At 41.3% G+C, this 12,987-nt stretch overlaps 1 protein-coding gene across 3 annotated transcripts in view; it reads right to left on the reverse strand.

Annotated features, from left to right (window-relative positions):
* The window catches only part of LOC137181817 (vitamin D3 receptor B), a 30,805-nt gene extending 24,258 nt beyond the window's left edge, over positions 1-6,547 (reverse strand). The window contains exons 1-3 of one of the 3 annotated variants that reach the window (XM_067587854.1): positions 5,782-6,544; positions 5,580-5,699; positions 5,219-5,292 (exon numbers count right to left, since the gene is read on the reverse strand). The gene's annotated coding sequence lies outside the window, so the exon portion shown is untranslated. Of the gene's footprint in view, positions 1-5,218; positions 5,293-5,579 lie in introns of all 3 variants that reach the window. The other 2 variants (XM_067587853.1, XM_067587855.1) reach the window with 2 other exon arrangements.
* Between the last annotated feature and the right edge of the window lie 6,440 nt (positions 6,548-12,987).

Consider the following 12,987-nt stretch of genomic DNA (forward strand, 5'->3'; position numbering starts at 1 on the left):
CTTACTACTAACCTTTTCCTCTGCTCCGCTCGCATTCACCGTCACTTCTCTGCCGCTCTTTCCACTCGCTACGCAAACATACTCCTTAATGGAGCCACGCTACCAGTGGTTTCCCAGGCAATGACAGAGGTTGACTCACGTACTGGAACAGCACCGCAGAGACTCCCAAGCGCTATCAATTTCCGAATGAATGTCCATTCATTCGGAAATTGATATCAAATGTTAAAAAACATTTTTTTTGGCCTGGCGGGGGTTTTCGTTGTGTCATTATGGAGAAACACAGATTGAGTAAATGTTGAATACAGTTAGACCCAGCAGTCTCCATTAGGTTGGGTGAGTTCAAAGTTGTGAAAATAACGGGGGTGTTTTGAATACAACCCCGTTTTCACAGGTAATTTGTTAGTCTGTCCCTCCCGCCGCCTGAAATAATGGATTAATCCTGGAGAGCTATTGATGTAGCACTTTTCTCCTTATGAAAATAACATGGAGATTATTCGAACAATGAGAATTTTGTTGGACGAGAGCATATCGATCGACTAATCGACCGGCAGACAACAGCCCTAGTGTCCACTTTCATAATTTACATCGGATTGCGGATCAGAGTCGCCCGTGACGCAGCTTCTGGAAGCTAACCAATCACAACAGAGCAGGCCCATCGGGAAGGGGGAGACAGGAGCTAAAACTGCCTGTTTCAGACAGAGGCTGAACTGAGAGGCTGTGTAAAGGGCCAGTATAACATAAATAAGGAGTTTTTTTCTTTACTGTAAATCATGAAAAGATATTCCAGTAGAGCCCCAGAATATAAATAGACCTGGAAATGTGCATAATATGTCCCCTATTTTTTAAGATAAACGGTCTAATGCTGCTGGAAGTCTAGGCTGAATTAAGAACAACATGTCTGAAAAACAGCCATATAACCAAATACCCATAACAAAGGGTCTAACCTACACTACATAAAACTGAGGTGATTAAATAGTCATAAATTAACACTTTGCAAGTTTTTATCTACCAATGAAGTTGATGAAATATCCCACCAAAGTTTGCATAATATCCTCAGAAGATGACATAACTGACTTATCGGCGCGAACTGTTTGCACCATCTGCATCCTGGTTTCCCAAATGGATACCTCTAACTTTCACTTTCTAATTAGTTGATGAAGATGTCAGTCAATGCAAAATTGAATCTCAATTACAGATGGTGTGAACCTGAGGAACAGAGAGCAGAGACTTGTAAAGCGCTACTATGAGAAATAGTAACACTTCATGCAGATGTTGCATGATGAGTGCTACTTTATAATATAGTCATTCAAAAATCTGTGTATTCCTGCTGCAGTTACTGTATCTACAGGGAATGAGCTGCTGTGAGATATTCATAAAGGGATAAGTGCCAAGTTGGCCCATGGCAGGACTCCAATACCACTCATAAGGTAGCTTATTTCCTTCTGTTCTACTCGGCATTTCATTTCCAGCTGCACCATTGTCTGAGTATATGATTACCAAACAGTAAAGTGGCCATTGGTTTTCCTTGTCAGGTGCCCTGTTACTTACCAGAAAACACCTAAATGAGACTTCAGCTGTGAAAAAGATTTGGAGCGCAGCCCAGATGTTAGATTAACTTTCATCAAAGTCAATATCAAGTTCACCGACGCCCACCATCTAACAAACCTAATTAAGTGGTGCCATTAGGACCTGGGCGTTTAAATGAAATGTGATTGAAGACGGAACAAGTTATAACAAAGTGGGCAAAGAGGAGGATCCAGACAGCATTTCGAGGAGGCATCATTTTAACTGCACACAGACATGCAGAAGAGAGAGGGGAAAGGGGGAAATAAAAAACCTCTGGCATCACGTCCCAAGAATGTCAGCAATGAACTTACAGACCACATCCCAACACACAAGAGTCAGAGTCAGAATCACATCCAGACCTATAACAGCACTGGAAGAAAGAGAGGGATTGCTGTGGAACGCCTGAGTGAAAGAAGGAGGCCCTCTCGGAGAGTCCAATGAGCATCCTCCTTCTACATCACATGACGCAATCCTGCAAATGGTTCTGAAATTGTTACATGCTGCCAAAAGTTTCTCTTAAAGGGAAAAAAAAGAGAGAGTGAAAGAGTGAGAGAAAGATATAAAGGAGGAGAGAGAGAGATAGACAGAGAGAGAGAGAGAGAGAGAAGACAGGGAGAAGTTGTGGAGAGAGTTGGAGGGAGAAGGGAGAAAACATAAGGCGATGTGTTTTACTGCATACCTCGGGCTGGGTCACTACGAGTACAGAAGAGACATAAAACAAATCAGATCTGGAATGACCCGGGCTGCAGAGAGAACTGGGCTACAATGTAAATACACGGGCGCCTGATTCACACGTAGAAACACAATAATTGCAGAAAAGAGGGTGAAGAAGGGAAATGTTAAAGCGGCAGGAAGGTGGGGGTGAAAAAAACAAGTACCATTAAAAGAAAACATGATCTGGAACTTGTGACAGAAGAAGTTTAATTACAATCTGCTTGATGTTTAGAATTTTCTTTAGAAAAAAAAAAAAAAAGACAATACATAGGGAGAGCAAATAGAGGAAAGAGAACAATGGACAAAAAGAGACAATGTGGACCTAACAACAACAAAGTAGACAAACTGAGTCTGTAATGCAGCTAAACAACTGGCTGAGCAGACTAGTCCAGTCCTGTCCTTTCGCTTCCCTCTCTCATTCTCCCTCCCGCAGCCTCCATGAGTCTATCTCATGCTCTTTTCCTATGATCACAGGGAGCATGTTACAGCAACAGTAATAGCACATGACAAGGTGACCTGTGCCCCACACAGGATGGGCTAAACTGGGGTGGAGGGGGTGGGGGGTCCCATGTCCCGTGTCCAAACCTATGGTCTCTGCACCACTCCCCCCCCTGCCCCGGCCCCACTGCTGGCCTGCAAGGGGAGAGAGAGCCAGTGACGGCAGCCTGCCCCCTTATGCTGGGCCCCTTGCTGGACTCTGGAGAGGGGAAAGAGACGAGGCAGGGAGAGGCCCACTCAAACACACACCGAAAGTCCTGTTTATGTCTATGCCGAATTTGACAGAGAATGCACATTCTCAAGCACACACAGTCATGCACACACTGGACCAACTGGACAGAACCGGACAGACAACCGACATGTGGGTGAAACGGGTGCAAAACGCACACAAGTCAAAGTTATATAACCTCCATAAAATGCTGTCTCTCTTTCAGGAAATACCTCTGTAAAAAAAATGTAAAATATAAGAAATGACTGGCATTTGTATTCTAATTTAAGTCTAGCTGAATTCTTCTGAAGTGTAAAAAAAAATATTAATACGTAATCCATTTATATGCTGAAATAAATGTTAAAAAAAGGATATACATTCACTGCCCTGTATATCATATAGTGACATATATTTTGCTTTCCAAGAAGAACTTGTTCTGCATGACTTGCACCCCACTTACAACAAGTATTACCTATGTGATGTGTTTGGCTTAGAAACCATCAACCACAGGAGGTAATTGAGGACCCAAAGACATTAGGGGGAACTTAACACTTCATTAGTTTCAAAGGCAACTGAACATATGTGGAAAACAGCACGCATGTACCGAGGTACATACAAGTGGGTCTTTACAGTTAAGTACAGCAGCCTCTTTCTTTCTATAGGGTTACATGTGAGAGGAAGCAACCAATTACTGTAGTCACGAAAGGGGGGAGGGGGCGGGGTATTTCACTGTATAGCAGACCTAATGGACTGTACCATCACCACAGCACACAGCTCCATAAACAACCTGATACAGTTACAGTTGATAAAGAAATAAACCTATTTTGTAGCTTCCCATTGCAGATCTATAGTTAGTTCAACTAACAAACTAATTAGATACTGAGTCAAAAGCTGAAGTATATGGTTCCTTGTGTCTGCAAAGTCTCTACTTTCTGTCCTAAATAATACAGGTTCTCTTGTAAATTTCCATTTAAATTCAGAACATATGTGATCGTTGATCGTAAGTCAGCTAAGATGTTGGGAAGTGAAACCCCATTCATTTTTTCCGAACTCGGGCAAAGAAGCAGCTGATATAAAAACAACATCATACCTGCTATATTTCAGGTGCCCAACTGTTTCATAAACAGAAACGGATAGGTGTGAAAAATCCAGTCTACTAAATCACTGGAAAGGTAGGTAGGAATACGTACACCTTGCTGTTTCAGATTTTCTTTTAAAAGATGAGCAGAGAAACGGGGAGTAGAGGCTGTTTTATATTTAAGACGTAAAACAGACAAGACGCTCTTAATTCCCGATGATGGTTATTATCATCATCCAGTGGCTCAGTTCTCCATTACTATTTAACTAAGACTAAGAGTCCTATAGGTGTTAAAAAAGAATAACTAAGGAAGAAAAAGATTCTCTCCGGCAACGGTGTGTGCTTGAGATAATGATGTATAAATCTTTCCACACTCATATAACAGTACATGGTCTCATACAGGGAAAGAAAGTGAAATACTGAACTGAGTAATCAGTTAAATGTCTTAGTTGAGACAACAGCAGGTTCAGCTTATCAGTATATTGTTGTTTAACAACACAATATAAAAGCAATATATAAAAATGTATTTCAGTGTGGCATTAAAAAGTGACTAAACAGGTGGTAGTTAATTTTCATTTTTTTTTTATAAGGGGAATTTTCATTCTTTAAGTATATAATAAACTGTCTTAATTTAGACAGTAACACAACTGAACGAACTGTTTTGAACATTTCCTTGTCAGGTCTGCAGATTTCATTAAACAGCCCGTCAAAAGTCAGGCCTCGGTCCTCTGGTTTAAGGAGCGTCAGTGATGTATGTCACATCTTGACAGGTGACATTCAATTTATCAAAGTTTTTAATTACCGCTATTTACAATTCAGAAAATGTAAATATATTACTAGAACATGCTGGTATTACAGTGTTAACAATTGTAATATTGATAATACTTCATACATTATGTGCTACCTTAGTTCTCTTAGATTTCTCTTCACGTATATGTATGTAAAACAACGTTAGTAAATAACTGTGACATCACAAGACTGTAACAGACCTAGAAAATTGTTAGTGCACAAATTTTAAAATTCAGAGCAATGAGTTATAGCATATCTAAAGGTGAATGGACAATTTCGCAATGTGTCGTTTCAAACACAGATTATCAGTGTACACATGTGTATATTGCCAGGTATGACTTGAAAGCAAAAGAAAAATGTCTCACCTGAGGTGTTAGCATGCCCTTGTACAATAGGTAAGACTTGAAACCTCTCTTCAGTTAATCCCAAGTTGTTAATCCTGTTCAATACAAAAGCAAAATGGCATGTCGCAAGTCACAGAGTGGGCCTTTACCCTAGTACCTGACCTGCTATTGCTCTGTTTATGTAACGCTGAACTATTTTCAACAGCAACATACAGCACTCACTGATAATCATCATATAGCAGTTATGGCAAGTAGTTCAATTACGCAGGCAAACACATTGGTAAAAGGACAGACATAAAAATGTGCTAAACCTGTTTCTTGTGTGCTTACACTAACTCAAGTCTCGACTTTTGCATTCCTCCTGTGCATGCGAGTTTCATACCTTAGCTCAACTTTTCCCCCATCAAGAGCGAGTTGCTTTTAATCCTCTTTAGTCGCCGTTCGTCGTCCTCTTTCATGCTCTTGGAAAGTGTGTCCCCTCCATGTTGACTCGGTGGGGTAGCTTTGAGGAGAGAGGACCGCGTTGTACCAAACTCAGAAATGTGAGGAGACTTGGGGGAGAAAACGTCAAACTCGTAACTTACGCCCTTCCAGACGTTGGCTCACACACACAGCAACGCTGGTAGTAGCTAACGTTAGCGGGGCTAGCTGGCTGCTTTAACCCTAAAACGCGGCACCTAGTTCTGCCAGCTTATTAACCGTTCTGCGGCCGCCGGCAACGGACAATTAACGGAAAAAACGGCTACAACACAACGGAGGTATCAATGACGGTTAAACGCACTCGCTAACACTGAGACAACTAAATCACACCTACGGTAGTCCGACGAGAAATATCCCTCCTTCTTCAGGACCCAAATAGATGGCCATTACTTTTTTTTTTTTTTTTTTTTTTTGTTATGCACCGCCCCCCTCCTCAGGACCTCTACGGGAAAGAGGGATTTCCCCCCCAGCCCCTCCGATAACCAATCACGGGTGGGCTCGGCGTGTCTCCCGTGTTGCGGTTGGTGACATTTCGGTCAAGCCCAGCTCTGTTTGGTCGGCCCCGGTGCCCGTAACGCCGAGAGCCGCCCCCCTCAAACAGGGGTGTGTCGTGACGTCAGAGGTAACGAAGAGGTAAACAACTTTGACCGCGTGAGGTTTAAAGCTACATCGTTTTTGCCTCTGATCTCTGAATCAACGGAGACCCGGTGTGGGGATTACCGTGCCAACATTAGATACGGCGCGGTGTGGCGTCTCAATTGGTGGAAGTCGTCCTGTTGAGGCCGTGCGCTTTCTCTCTCTCTCTCTCTCTCTCTCTCTCTCTCTCTCTCTCTCTCTCTCTCTCTCTCTCTCTCTCTCCCTCTCTTTGTGTTTTTACAGCCACAGGCTTTGAGCCCTGCAGGCTGTGTGAAACTCAAACAAGCCACAACATTGTTGCTTTCGATATCACACAGTTGAAATCATAATATGAGCTGCGTCTGGTCCAAAATGTTTCGATTTATGTATTTTGCTTCATGATTTCTTTGACACTTTTTCAAATGTGTGCAGTGAGGCGTGTGTATTGGAGGGGTGTGTCTACTCTGCAGTACAGTGGTAGGCTGGGGAAGCAATGCCGCTGCATGGCGATGTTGCCATACATTTGCAATGCATGAGAGACGACCGAGTATGCTAAAAATAGACGATTAAACAACTCCATTACACCATCGCACCGGGCAAATATTGCTGATATTTTGCGCTCCTCTCCTTGACAAAATCTCTCTCTCTCTCTTTCTGCAGTCACCTATGTATTTAAGTGACATTTATTCATTCACGGTTATGTTCACTGCACATAGGAGCTCTGGTATGTGGTGGAAATGATGGTGGTGGTGGTACTGTGTGTGTGTGTGTGTGTGTGGTGTTAGGGCCAGCAGTGGGGGCTTGAGTGAAGGTCAGGGGTGTGTCTGTAATGTAAACACAGTAAAGGCGACAGATACGAAGGGGAGAGGGAAAGGGAGAGGAGGGCCCCATCCGGTCCCGTATATCCTCTTCTTGCTGCAGGCTGAGAACAAGAGTGCAGATCGTAAGACAAAACAGAGCTCGGCTTTGCAAATTCCTGTGAATTGCTTATGACAAAAGAAACAAGCAATGCATATTCATTTCTCACGTTTTACAAGCCCTTTTTTGGTATAATATGATAGCTTTTACAAACACATTTTACACCTTAAAGTAGAAAGATTTTCACTCCCATCTCTAATCTTTTTTTTTTTTGCTGTGTTGAATTGAATTGATCTTATTTCGATCAGGATAAATAATTTAAACCTGAAAACAGTAGTGCACTAGAGTACTTAAACAGCCACAGAATAATGGCAAAAACAGATTATGGCGGAAGGTGTAGGCTGAAGCCAAAACTTATTACACCTACCCTTCTCAAAATATATAAAAATTACAAAATGTATGCACAAACTACATAGTTGTTCCTGTTCAGTTTATCAAGTGTGTGTCAGGTATTTTGCAGTCTCACAGGCCCTCCATTTATCCCCTGCATTGATCTAACAGTCAGCACTGTGCTAAAGCTACAGTATGTTGTAGACTGCTGTCCAAATCCCCTGCCAGTGCTGCCTTGCCTCCGAAACGACAGGAATTTTCACAACAAACATTCCCTAAATATTCCAGTCTTTTCCACATTAGACAGTTGTACATTTTGTGCCCGCTGTGTGGCTAAAGAGTACAGACCACTCAACAATTAGGGTCACACTGTAAAACCCAAGCACGCAAAGTTCACTGTCAACTACAGACCTGTTTATGTCCACTTTTGTATTCTGTCTCAACCTCAGAATTAGCATATCCTGAACCCTCCAGCACCTTAGACATGTCATAAGCCTATTAACAGTTGATTCATATGCAGTAACTGGTAGTAAAGTGTGTGGGTGTTAGGTTCATGCTCATGGAGAGCTGATCCTTGTCCTGTGGCTTGGGCGGTCTCCAAGTCTGGCACCAGCGCTGGATCAAGCTGTTCTGCTAACAGGGATTTATTTGGCTCCACAACACCCATGTCAGACATGTATCCTGGCCCAGCCATTTTGTGTCCTCAGATGCTCCGACTTTCACAGTGAGCTAGCCCGCTGTTTGGAAACCAGGAGAGTGGAAATAATAAATCAGAAACACTTGACCCACTAAAAATACGGGAATTAGTATTCGTGGCACCAGTGCAGAGACATAAATAACTTACATAGTAACAGAGCACATACGGACATATGCCTTAAGGACAGCCAGACTGGACTTTCCTCAGTGCAAAGGGATATCAGTTAGTATTACTATGCACATCCAAGCAGTAATGTGGCTCCAGAGGAAGCGTATTTACATGTGTGGGATATTGGTCCAGTGCATTAGAGTTTCTTATTCTCACCAGAGTAAGAGGAAATAAAACATTATAGACAAAGGAAAAATCATTTGCTGAAGCAGCGTACGGTGGAAAGTGAATCATGCAGAACTGGAGGCGTGACTGCTGTGCAAAATTCTGTTTATGTATTGTAACACAAAGGTCAAGGTCATAAATAGTAATAAGTTAACAGCCATGAAACCAATCAGCTGAGTGTAAATGGAGGTGTTATCAGGGATTTTAAAGTTAGCTGGCACACACACACACACACACACACACACACACACACACACACACACACACACACACAGCCTCATCAGGTACAGGCTCATCAGAAAAGGTAAAAAGAACAACATTGATTAACATGAACAATTAGCACTCAGTTGTCAACGTCTTTATTTACAGCATCATGTGTTTACAATATGTCTTGATTTTGTCAATCCGACATTACTGAGGAACAGCTTTGGCGGTCTGAGGATAATCACAGAACCACAAAGGGAAGCCTATCCGCATTCCTCCTAAAAAAGCTGAACATGCTCTACACATGTTTTGAAAATTACAGTCAGAGTCAGCCAATATGTTTGAGAACAAGGCCACTAACAACTATCATGTGAGGAGAGCCTTGAGGTGCACCAACCCAGAGTAAGCAACTGAGAACATCTCTGGTCAAAAGCGTGTGTTGATCAGCTGGCAGCTGTCCTCATGGATACACTCAATCTGTGCTTGCCCCAGTTTGCCAGTTTAAATGCTATACAACATGCATTCTCATTGCGCCTATGAAACCCAGGATATCCTGCCTTAGGGACTACCACCCTGTTCCACTTACATCTGTCAAAATGCGATGCCTCGAGCTGCTGGTCGAAACCCACACAGACGCATTTCCCCCAGGCCATTTAGACTCTGCTGTTTGCATGGAGCAAATAGATCAGCTGAGGATGCCATCAGCATAACCCACACATTCCCCTCTCTTAGTTTGACAAGAGCATATTTATAAGACTATAATTGATTACAGCATAGCATTTACCACAATTTCCTTGTCTTGAGTACCATTGTGTGCAACTGAATCTTGGACTCGCTGACAGGCAGACCACTGATGGTGAAGATGGGCATTAGCACTTCATCCACTCTCATTTGCAGCACAGGGGACACCCCAGACTGCGTGCTAAGCCCATGACAGTATTCCAAAATCACACACAACTATGTGGTACCACTCCATCTCCATCATCAGTTTGTTAATAACACCACAGTCACTTTCCTGGCTGTCAGCAGTGTGACCTGCACAAGGCTTTTTTTGATACAGTCAATCACTCAGTACTCCTCTCTAAGTTGTCTAAATTCAAACTTTCTGTTAATATACTTAATTGGATTCAGTCTTACTTACTTGACCTCATACATACATGAATGATGAAGTTGCTGCCAAATTGTCATTAACAATGGAAAAAGTTGCAAAGTGGCACAGTTACTCATGTCTCACTCTGAATAATGAGGAAACAGTGACCATGTATTTTTTGAATGAACAAAAACAAAAGGCTTTTCCCAAATATTTATGTAGATGGACAAAAGATAAAAAAGTCAAATACTTAGGTGTTACTGTAGATTCCACTCTTACATTCAAAAGGCTTATTAAAAAGATGGGCCATGTATTGAAATATAACAGCTAACTTTAGACATATTAGGGATTCGTTAACAGTTGAAGCCTCTAAGACATATTTGAGTGCAATGTTTTTTCTTATTTTCACTACTGCATATCATGTTGGCAAACAAGACTGTCTTGTTAGGTTACTTCATTAACAAGCCCTGAAAGTCCTGAACAGGAAACCACAACAGTATTGTCATTGTGACATACTTGTTATATATAAAATGTTAAGCTTTGATGACTCAATTTTGTATTCAGATGTCCGTTGAGTGCATAAGATAATCCATAATGCTGCTCCTCCACTGTTGAAGAGCTTGGTTCAGCTCTGCTCTGAGCAAATGAGCAGACCTTCAAGGTCTGCTTCAAGGGGAGAATGTAGCGTCCCTAAACGAGGCTCTGCCTCTGCACAATCTGCTTTTTCTTTTAAAGCCATTAAAGAATGGAATAAGCTCCCTGTCAATCTGAAAACCTGCACAGATTTCCATATTTTTTCCCATGAAGTTAAAAAATGGATTTTAAATAACCATTCTTGTCAGCACTAATTTGACATTTTGATGACCTGTTTTTATAACTTTAGATATATGTTTGTAATATTTTGATATTTGTATTCTGCTTTGTGTTTATTCCTATGAAATGGGTGTGTGTGTGTGTGTGAGTGTGCATAAGCCTGCATGGATGTCAATAGGTTGTTTGTCCGTTTGTAGTGGAGATGATAGGTTTTGCTCTGTGTTTTATTGTTTCTGTTCACCTGCCCAGGGACTACAGATGGAAATTAGCTAGTAGCTAAACCTGGTACAAATCATCTTTTCTCTTTGTTTGACATTAATGTATTTTGTACAAGGTCCCTGATACAAATAAATTTAATAAACCCAACTAAACTAAAAAGCTGCTCCTCTCCCTTTTCATTGGGCCCTGGCTCCTGACATTACTAGTGTTTTTGTGTAATACCACTAATTTCAGTCCAATTTCAGTAATTTCAGTTTCTGTTAATTTGTCAGTCATGTTGCGCAAATAGTGTAATACGGGTTTCAGGTGGGTGGTTTGTGTTTTGCAATGATACATTTTGTTGAAGGGCTGTCCTGCTGTGATGTTTCTTTTTTGAGAGGTTCATGATGGTTAGCAGATGGTCTGCTAATCAGTGATAGTGACAACAGGTGTGAGTTGTTGTCACTAGGCACTGTCAAGTTGAGGTAGGAAGGATAAAACTGTTCTGTAGTAAATGGCATTCTGTATAATTTGGTGCACTCATGGCTGTATGTGTGTGACAATATGACATTGTGATTGTTTGCAGTAACAGAGAAATCCCACATCAGTGTAGTTCTGTATGTTTTAAAAGCTTTGTATCAGTCCAGCTCACCCTGTAGTAGCCTGAGTAAATGGTATGTTCCAGTTAGGTGAGGCTGAGAAGGTAAAAGGCAAGTTTCTGGATAGCTGAGATAGAGTAGGGAAGAGAGTAGGTTGCTGCTTGCTGTAAGGCTGCAGATTTCATTTATTTGATTGCTTTGGCTGAAGTTATTGGTTGAAATTCCAGGGATTCATTTTTGCTTATTTCATTAATATATTTGTTAATAAATATATTTGTGTATGTATTCCAGCCTTGCAAACTTCTTTTTGTAACACCCCTGTAAAGGTTTCCAGTCCTGAGTACCATCTTCTGCCCTTTATATGGGGTGGCGGCACCACAAGCAGTACCCTGATTTTCAGATCCCATTCACTGAGCAGTGGGATATTTGTAAAATTCAGACATGTGCACAGTAAAGAATAACAGGTTCCTCAGGTTGTGTAAAGTTAACTTTTGTATATATTTTATATGCCACTGATGGTTAATAAATATGGTAGGGCTATGAGACAAATCTAATTTCTTGTTATTTTCTTATTATTTCTTGCTAAAGATATTTCCCAGTGACCTGGTTTTGTGCATGCATATAAATATATTATCTGAAAGTGGCAAGTCTGCATACAAGGCAGAGGTGAGACCCTTTAATATGGTCTTCAGGAAGCAGCAAATGTGAGGAGGAATCACCCTCATTCTCATCGATATGCCTTAAGTGGAGAGAGTCAGCGGTTTCTGGTTCCTCTGGATCAGCATTACGGAGAAATGTTAACATGGAAATTCAGATCCTCACTTTCTACATGCACTACATTGAGAGTGTCCTTAACAGCTGCATCCGAGTTGAGTATTCTGGACTGTAAAGCTGTACAGCAGGTGATGTAAACAGCATAGTTTCTCACAGGCAATAAACTACCAACCCTCCAGGACATGGGAGGCTTGAAGGAGGCCCACAACATTTATCCAGGACCACACATCCCAACCACAAACTGTTCAGTCTTTCACTGTCTGGAAAACATGAGTATTACTTCTACAGAGCCAACAGGTTCAGGGACAGTGTTGTCCTCCAGGCCATCAGACTGTTACATTTATAAACAAATATCACTTGCTCACATCTTGCTTTTACTGCCTGCATTTTACTGTTTTGTACCATTTGTATTTCTTTCTACTACTTGAGACTGTTCGGTAGTTTGTCTTTGACTGTCCTGTCCTGTTCTTTTAAAACTGTAGCCAGTCCAGTTATGTAATATTGGATTGTTTAATCTTCAGCAGTTAAAAATGGAGTGGGGTTTATTACTGTCTGAAATAGTGAAGTAAAACGCTGCACAAAATTGAAATATTTAAGTCAAGTATAAGTACCTCAAAATTATATATAAGTAAAGTACTTGAATAAATGTACAGTCAATAAAATAATCAGTGAAGTAATGTATCATCACATGCATTAATATTAAACTGATACAAATATTTTTCTTATAAAAGCAAGTGGG

Source organism: Thunnus thynnus, chromosome 4 (genome assembly GCF_963924715.1).
Source record: "Thunnus thynnus chromosome 4, fThuThy2.1, whole genome shotgun sequence".
NCBI classification, from domain to species: domain Eukaryota; kingdom Metazoa; phylum Chordata; class Actinopteri; order Scombriformes; family Scombridae; genus Thunnus; species Thunnus thynnus.